The sequence below is a fragment of the Rhagoletis zephyria genome, unplaced genomic scaffold (genome assembly GCF_001687245.7).
Source record: "Rhagoletis zephyria isolate East Lansing unplaced genomic scaffold, Rhagoletis_zephyria_1.1 Rzeph_scaffold_10371, whole genome shotgun sequence".
Lineage (NCBI taxonomy): Eukaryota > Metazoa > Arthropoda > Insecta > Diptera > Tephritidae > Rhagoletis > Rhagoletis zephyria.
Genome location: NW_016167449.1, coordinates 1 through 9,432, shown reverse-complemented (window position 1 = coordinate 9,432; position 9,432 = coordinate 1).

Here is a 9,432-nt window from a genome sequence, read left to right as displayed (position 1 = left end):
AAAAAAAAAAATGAAGCAAAAATTCAGATTTCCGTTTTCTCTGCAGAAATATTTCCTTATGTGGTCCATAACACACTTCGCTCCACTATTTAGTTACAGTTTTGCAAAATAATTAAATGAAAACTAAAATCCAAGATGGCGGAATGTTCCGGTACGAAAATAAGGGGCGAGACTGTGTATCCATGATCTACGTCTCAAATAGAAGTAACTGCATCAAAAGTTTGCTACTACAATTTTTTTTCTTCGTAACAACTTGATCTAAGTTTATTTGGCTAAAATTTAACTTGTGAACTCCTAGAAAATACCACGTAACTTTACGTGAAAAAAATGCAAAAAACTCATGAAAAACGTGGGTCGCATGCAATAGACTTGAATTGATATGAAAAGTAATGTATGTATGTATGTATGTGGGTATATCAATAACGATCTCTTAAAATCGATCTCAAATTTGTACTTTCGCTGTAGAATTTTTAGGTTTATGTTATATAGTTTGACTATTGTCAATTAAATCTAATGCCCTCCACGTTTTTCGTTTTCAAACTAATAAATTGTTTATAATGGCTTTTGCTAAAACTTCAAAGTCAAAAGATATCCAAACAAATTCTATGGGACTGAGAAATATTAGTTTCTAAGTTTTAGTCCATTTATAAAAGCGTGGTATATTAAAACGTTTTTTTATTTTATTTTATTTATTTGTAATCTAAAAACGACCACAAAAATCAAGGAAATAGTAGATAAATACTGATAAGAGTCTGCACCAATGGTTAGGCAGTAACTTGCTGTATTCCGCTTTGGTCTTACCAGCGCGAGTGACGCTGAGCCTTTAGGTCACCAACAAACGATCACCAACCAAGAAATTGTGGATTAAATTCGTTGAATGATATTGGACAATAAGCAAGTCGTAGTGCGTGAGGTGACTAAGGTTATATAAGTGGATGCTTTGGCGTGAAAACAGTGCACTTCTTATATGTCAAATCATTTCTTTGCAGTCGCAATGGAAAGAACACGATTACGAACTGCGACCTCATGTAGCCTTTTTTCTATATATAGCCTTTTCGACTATTTTCTGTTTCCAAACCAAAAGAATTGGCTCGGTCCAAAGCAAATTTATGTATGTAGTAGGTTGTGTTACAAGATCAGCTGATTTTGTGTATGTGTTTCGCCTCACGGCTTATAATGTCAAATTGAAATAGTTTGTTTGACATTCACACACACATTTACAGATTTTGACAGTTCACGCCGCAAAAGCAAAAAACAAAATACATGTACATTTTTGTTTTTGAACTTCTCCTATCACTTTATATTGATTCGCCTTGGTTCGGTCGAAAGTTTATTCTCAAAAATCAATGTGATTTTTCACTAACTCCGAACTTGCATTTTTATAATAGAATTTAATGGGCTGTAAAACTGCATACTCAAAAAAAAACGTGATTAAAATGTTGAAAATTTGCATGTAATTTCGCTAGTTTTGTACAAAGTTTGTTGCATATATTTTGAAAAATTTGCTGTCCCAATACTTTTTTGCCAGCAGTGTACATATTTTTCTTCAAACAAGTGCCGGAGCTCCCCCGGTATGCCCTATATACACATACATAACTTGTACTGCGTTTTAATTTTTAAAATATGGTTATTGTGACTAAATGTATTTGCTCATTGAGCAAGGTGGAAATTATGACGCATGTTTTTGGAAACCATTATTTTGTTTTTTTAGAATACATATGCAGGTATTCACGATTAAAAGTTTAGCTACATGTACTCGTACGCAGTAAATAAAAACATTTGCTTAAATTGCTTGTGGCTTAAATGCTTTACTCACATTACCCTTTCTTTGCATGGTAACAGCAAATACTACCATGCTTGTGAGCTTTTCCGTTTATTCACACCTGAAATCCCATTTAGGAAGCATTATGAACATTGCAAATAAAATGTTATTCCATATTTGGTGGCGACATTTAAGCGAACCAGTAGCGACAAACGAAAAAGTAGCTAATGCGTCCACAAATTGCCACAGCAACAGCATCAGCAGCTGCATAAGGGGTAACAACAACATGTGAGTAAAAGCATTAGTAACCGCAACGTCAGCTAACTGAAAGCATTAGCAATAACAAATGAAACCAAGAAGAGTAAAAAATACATACAAATGCATGTACGTAGCACAGCAAGAATGCAGCCCCCAACAACCAACCAGTTTTATGTTTTCGCATAAATTCTAATAAAAGATTTTATTTTGCCATATTACAATGCAACATATGTACATATACTTATTGTCAGATTGCGTTTGTTGCGTTCGTTCTTTATTTTCATTTCTTATTAAGTGATATTTTTTGAAGAGTTACAATATGTACAGAGTTTTATTTTGGCGGAGAACAGCGAAAGCGAAACAACAATACAGAAAATGTTAAATTCAACATTTTGTTAACCGTTATACCTACATACATACATATGTATTTGCAAGCTTTCTGTTTTGCCGCTCTTCTTTTTTTTGTTTTCTTCGCTTGTTATCTGTTGCATTCTCTGGAAAAATCACAAATCATTTAATATAATACATAAAATAATAAAATTTGGCACTTCGAATTTTGCTAAATTCCATAGAAACCACTAGTTCTAAGCGCCACTCCGAAGACAGATGTTCTTGTGAGAAGATTTTTGATGGTTGAACTAAAGTCGAAGGTTAGTCATCGTCTGCGGAGAAACGAAATGTTCAAAATACACTCCAATTCTTCCATTGCTGTGTTAGGCAAAGGACTTCGAATGCCGGAGCTAATTGAAGTCTTCTTAGGTCGAGGCCACGCACCTAGCGGCATTTCTGAGCGGCTGAGCGGCGCCATACAAAAATGCCATACAAAAACGCCGCTCAGCTGCTCATTGCCTGGCCTCGACCTTATACAGCTCTCGAGGGGAAGGTTTTATAGAAAAGATCCTCCACTGAGAGAAAAAGCAACCAAAAATTGGTTAATACTACCAAATTCAAACTTGAAAAGGAATCAACGTGATCAATATTAACAATGCCTTGGTTGACATTTTCAACAATGATTTGGTAATGTTAACCACAATTTGGTTTACATTAACAAAACTTTTGGTTAGCGATTTTTCGTTTGAATAAGTTTATGTACTACACTTCACAGATGCTTTTTCGTAATACGTAGATATAAAACAAAAATTTTTATTATCATCTCTACACACTCAGCTGCAGCCGCTTTATAAATGTGTCTTCAAATGTTCAACTTGAATAAATTTTCTTCGTCGTTTGATTTGGTTCTGCACGTCACAGAGGCTTTTGCGCAATTAAGAAAAACCAAAAACAAAAAAAAATTATGTATCGCGCTGACGGCATTCTGCTGGAAGCCAAAAAATATCAGCAAGCACCTCTGCTCGCTCAGCCAGTGCCATACATATTAATTAGTTCTCAAATGTTCAACTTGAATCACATTTCTTACAATCGGCTTATCAGCCATGAAAAAAAATCAAACCATAACTCGGTTGAAAAAACCATTGTACTCTTGGCTCAGCGTTATCGATTATTTATAGATTTTGCTATCGATATTTTTTTTAGATTTTGTTACCGATATTTTTATTGATATTTTTATCGATTTTCTAAGCAATTTCTTATCTATTTTGTAATCGATTATTTATCGATTGTGTTATCGACATTTTTATCGATTTCGTTATCGATACTTTTATTGATATTTTTACCGATTTTGCTAACATATTATCATCGACTTTGCTATCGAAATATATTTTGAATTTGTCAACGATTTTGTTATCGATATTTTTATTTTTTTTTTTATTAAGATGAAGGAAAACAGAATAACATACATGTAATTAGAACGAACAGGCGTAGAGGTAGAGATCTAGATAGCAAAAGAAGATGTATATTTGTATGTATATTGGTTATAAAAAAAAAAAACAATTGCCAGAAATAAACGGTTAGGTCCAGTTACATTAAATTTGCACTTTATTTTACTTAAATTGGATTTTGTAGACCAAACTGCATAATAAAAATTTTTCAAAGAAATTTAATTATGTGTTGGTAGAGTTATACATAGCGTATGAGAAACATTTGCTTGCACATTCCATCCTCTTGCTTTAGATTGACTTAGTTATCTTCCAAATTTAGTTTTCTTATAAATAATCATTTTCTAAATAATTGTGTCTCATTTTCGACTGGCTTACATTTGTAAAATTATTTTTAACATTGTTTTCTTTGCCATTTTTTATGAGCCCTTGAAATAAAATAAATATTGGTAATGGTAATCTCTTTTATTTGTTTTTAAGATGGGCACTGTCTATATTTGTTTGAGTATCACAGACAAGCTAAGCATCCAACAAGAATTAAAATACGAAGAAATACCCATTTGTAGGAGGTTATTATTTTTCTTTTTTTAAGTTGATTAGGTAAAATAAATATGAAAAAAGTTTAATAACAGACATTGAGTAATAACATTAAAACCTTAATTAACTTAAGAGTCACAATAAAGCGAAACGTCGGAGACAAAAAGACAAACAATCAATACGTTGGGGACCAGGCCAAAATATAATATTAATACGCAGTCAAACGCAGATACGAAATAGTATAAAAACAGCAAGATGACAAGTTGAGCAACAGGACCTGCAGTGAGCTGTTAACTTTCAACTTTATATAAACCGGACGGTTTTACAGTAATTGGCCACGGAATGTTTTAGATTTTTAGTTTAATTGCCAGTTTTCGTGTATACATGTCTATATATGTATGCACATTAGGGTGGTCCAAAAACGCATGTGAAAAATTAAGGTCGGAGTTTTAATGCTCTCACCTCCTTGGGTTGTTCTATATCGGAAAAATTACCACTATTTTTATTTTGAAATCAAAAAATATTTAGACGTCGCTCAAAGCGCTCAAAATTAACCATGTATTTTTTATATGGAAAACCCAACTTTTCCTAGAAATGGTATAGAATTCTTGAAAATCATTATTTTTCAATTGAAAAACGCTGTTGCTCTTCAAGAGATTCCGAATAATAATACCCAATTTTTTAGGTAACCATTTTTTATAGTAACTATAATTTATAGGTCCGCCAAAACCCCAAAAAATGCATTGGGGCGGGGGGATCTATAAGAAATCTTTAGTATTAAAATTGGTTAAATAAACAATTGGGCATTGTTTTGGAAGTCTACTAAAGAGGAGCAGGGTTTTCCGATCGCAAAGTTGTTTTTTTCATATAAAATACATAGAAAACTTTGAGCGCTTTAAGCGACCCCTGAATCTATTTTGATTTCTGAAATAAAAAATAGTGGTATACTTTTTTCGATATATGTAGAATAATACTAGCAGGTGAGAGCATTAAAATTCCGATTTTACTCTTTTGGACCACCCTATTGTTCATTCATCTGTATTGTATTGTCAAACAGCCGACGTACCCATACTTATTAGAAGTTCCATTTTTAATTTTCTAAAGTGAAAGTTTGAAAAGAAATTGAGCGAAATCTTAACAAAAGTAACGCTTCAACACTTGCGTGCTTTGTGTTGCTACGCTGTTGTTCGTCTCGCCATTGTTACGCAACTTAATTGAACGCCGCTGCCGTCGTAATCCATTCGCGCGTATAATCACACATTTCGTCATTGTTGTGCAAGTCTGATAATCACACTCATAACATTTAAAAAGTTGGAAAAATGCCATTTCCTTCTATTTCCGCCAATTTTTTTTTTAAATTTATTTTAGGCTCCGTTGAGGTTCATTACTTCAGTTAGAAGAAAAATATTGTCCAATATCCAATTGCCATCTCGTGGGCTAAAGTCTCTTTGGGGGCGGTGAATTAAACTTGGAGTGTTGAATTTGTTGACATTTATTTTGTTGTTAAAAAAGTAATTGGTAAAAATTTAATGGCAATTACTTGCTGTAACGGAAGCATGCTCTTTCCTCTCTGATTGAATTTTCCTCAATAGTGATAGACTGGAGAACGCAATATGCTGAGAAATCATAAACTTTCAAATTTTTGCGCCAGCATTAGGCTCAAGTCATTTGGAAAGTAAATTATGTGACTTTAGCAGACTTTTAATGATCATTCTTTACAAATATTTAAACGACGACCTCGTCAGCAATTATGCGTATACTTATATCTTTTATGTGTCCATACATAACTATGTACATATGCATGTACAGAGTTATGAAACTGTTGAGTTAGTTAAAGAAATGTGCAGAATAGGCTAGGTTGAGTTAAGTTAAGTGGCTGCCACCACGAGAGCACGGTTGCAAACTTTTATAAATTGAACCATTGAATGCGTTTTATAAGCACAGAAAATGGAGAATGTTCAGGTCGGCTAAGCAAGAATACTTCTGGAGGAAGTTGCTGTGCGTATTGACTAGGGCGGACAGTGGCAGAGATAGTGTACGATGCTTACTAGCTTCTGCGGCTGGGACAAAATCGTTCATAGACTTTCCCAAGATCTTTACATACGTAAATATAAGGCGTGCCCGGCAATTACCTCGTCTTTTAATCTGAGAGAGAGCTATGGATCGCATGACATCAAATTTTGGCAAATTTGTTTAGTAGTATGGGCAAGCAGTTTCCGCAGCCCAACTAATACTTATCTCCTTGACGAGTTCAGACTTTAAACTATGTATGCGAGTGGTTAGAGGTATGTTGGCGTTTAACCAGAATTAACTTGGGTTCCTTCCACTCCTCCCTTATCAGCTTGTCAGCTATTCAGTTGCCAGGGCCCATTAAATATTCAAGGATGATGCCGGCAGATTGAGAATATTTCTGCATACTATTGCTACTTTGGACGTTGTTCTGTTAGATTTTAAAAATTTAATAGCATAATATAAAGCCATGGGCCTTTTTTGGAGGGATGGAAGTGGCTCGGCCTTTATTATAACGCTTAGCTCTACTTCAAAAAACTACAATAGTTCGGTTTCGTTTAGCTTGGAACAATCTGCATGGGCGTCGATCTGTGCCTAGGTCTGTGGCACCTTGGCCTTCATTTCTTTCTAGTATTCTTATGGATAATTTTTTTCTAAACAGAGTAGAGGAGTGGTATAACCTAGTTGCTGGTTGTCATAGATTATTCGGCAGAACTTTCAGGACCTTTGCGTGTCCGAATCTGAGGACTCTCCAAGGCGGGATGTCATTTAATATGGAAGTACCACAGCCTGCCAGACCTTTTCTATAGAGATTCACCGGTAGAAGATTTAACAGTCTTCTAATATTTGGTAGGTAAAGTGGGTAGTGCTCCCGTGACAAGAATAGAAAGTGTGCTATGTTCTCATTCCAATGGATGGGTCTTATCACAGCTCTGTACATCCAGTGTATTACATCACTGTACAACATTTTCAGTTTTTTTCTGGGGAACTGTGAAACCTATTTTTTTTTGAAAATCTGGATTGTATATAGAATGATGATATCTCAGTTTCCCAGATTGAAATTATAAGCGTTTTTTTTTTATTTTAAGTTGGTGTTCGCAGAGCAGCATTCAAAACAATTAAATGTAATTTAAATGCAAATATTTATAACAAAGTAGGGCTTAGGGTTCGAGGTAATTGAATTTGCAATTTATTTTTCTCAAACAACGGCCGCTGGTGCGATATAATGCAAAAAACGTGTAAGGAACAAAAAGGAAAAGTGAAAACAATGTTTTTTCATGTTTTTTTCACCAAAACGGACTCAGCGTCGTTTTTGGCAAAAGAGAATTTAAGATTTAGATTCCCCTTACTCAAAAACCCCCATAAAGGCCTTTTGGTGGTATAAATATTGGCACTACTAGCTGCCTCACATTGATCTAGAGCCCAAGGGCGGATTACCAGTAGTCTCACCGTTTCCGAAAGCCACCCTATGATCCACCTGCGGAAAGTCTTTCGTAAGTCAGTTGTCTGTTCTGGCAACTATCTTAAAAGCTCTTTACTGTCTTTCCAAAGACTTGTTGAAAGATCTGCTAACGGGAGGGCTTAGCGTTATGTTGTTCGCCATTTAACAATAAGTTTTTAATTTAATTAAAAAATATATGTACATATATATTTGTTTGAAACAATCAATAGTAATAAATAAAGCGAAATTTAAATAAAAAAATGGAATGAAAGTAAAAAAAAAAATAGTTTTAAAAATTAAATTAAATTAAAACATAATTATTTTCTTTTTCACTAAAAAGGAAACAAATATATATAATAAAAATAAGAAAAAAAATCCGTTGGCCGAGACTCGAACTCGGATCTTATGTGCTCTGCCCACTCGGCCATTGCGACTGTTAGAGCTACGCAAGCTAAATGATATACACCTGCTTTCTCTCAAAATAGCTTTTCACCACGAGTGGTGAATGAGAGAACTTTTTTTCTAAAGCTGTTTTGCTAGAATAACAACAGTCTTTCGAACTATCTTGCCATCTGTCTTTCATTTGTCTTACGAAAGACTTTTTTACAATCTTAGCCAGAATTGCCCTGTAAAGAATATACTAGTAAAATATCGTGTTTATATGCCGACATACGGACACGTGTACAGACATATTTCTTCAAACACCTGATGGATCAAATTAAATCAAATTGTGTGCGTTTTTTTCTATTTAAATTAAAATATTCCATATTTCTAAAGTTTGAGCTCAGCTGTGACTAAATAAATTTTTGCAAATACACAAATGTATATATTTTCTGGCAAGTGGAAATATATTCCCATTTTCTTAATAAAGTGTGACTGGCTGCGCATAACCAATTAATCAATGTCAGAATTGTAATACAAAAATGTATAACTGGCCAAGAATTCAAGCGATTGGTATTGCTGTCGAGTGAGTGAGCGTAAGACGTCAACAACAAAAAAGTGAAATCTTAGTGAAAGTAGCAAACTGAGTGTAAAATTATGTTATTATGGAAGCAAGGAGTAAGGAGTAAGCTGAATACATTTAGCAACCGTGTTGCACAGACGCTTTGTGTTTGTTAAGTAAATTACTATTTTTTCTCATTTTTCTTATTTCAGTTCTTCAAAGTATTACAAATTTCTGATTCATTAAGCGAACCTGGGGTCATTTGCAGTACCCGAGAAAACTCATCTGACCACAACTATGAACGTCAGACAGCCTGCTTGGCAAAGGAGAGGAACAACAGCACACAACCGGCTGAAAATGACTAACATAAACAATTTGTGCGAAAAATTTTCCACAATTTGCCAATTAAACAAGAAAGTGAGGAAAGAAAAATAAATAAAGAAAAATGTTATTAAGAAATTTTCAATTTCTTTCGCAACTTGACCACAGACTTAACACGTCGATTGAGTTGAAGGTGGAAGAAAAGAAAAAGCTTAGCGTTTAAGGTAATTTTTTGCGGTCATCTATTACACTTGAAATAGTATGACTTACACAATCGTCTGAAAAGGCCTAACACTCTTCCATTATTTTCAGTATTTTCCATTGATTGCATGCAGAAGACTTTTTTCCGAATAAGTTTTTTTTAAATTTATTTTTTAATTCATGA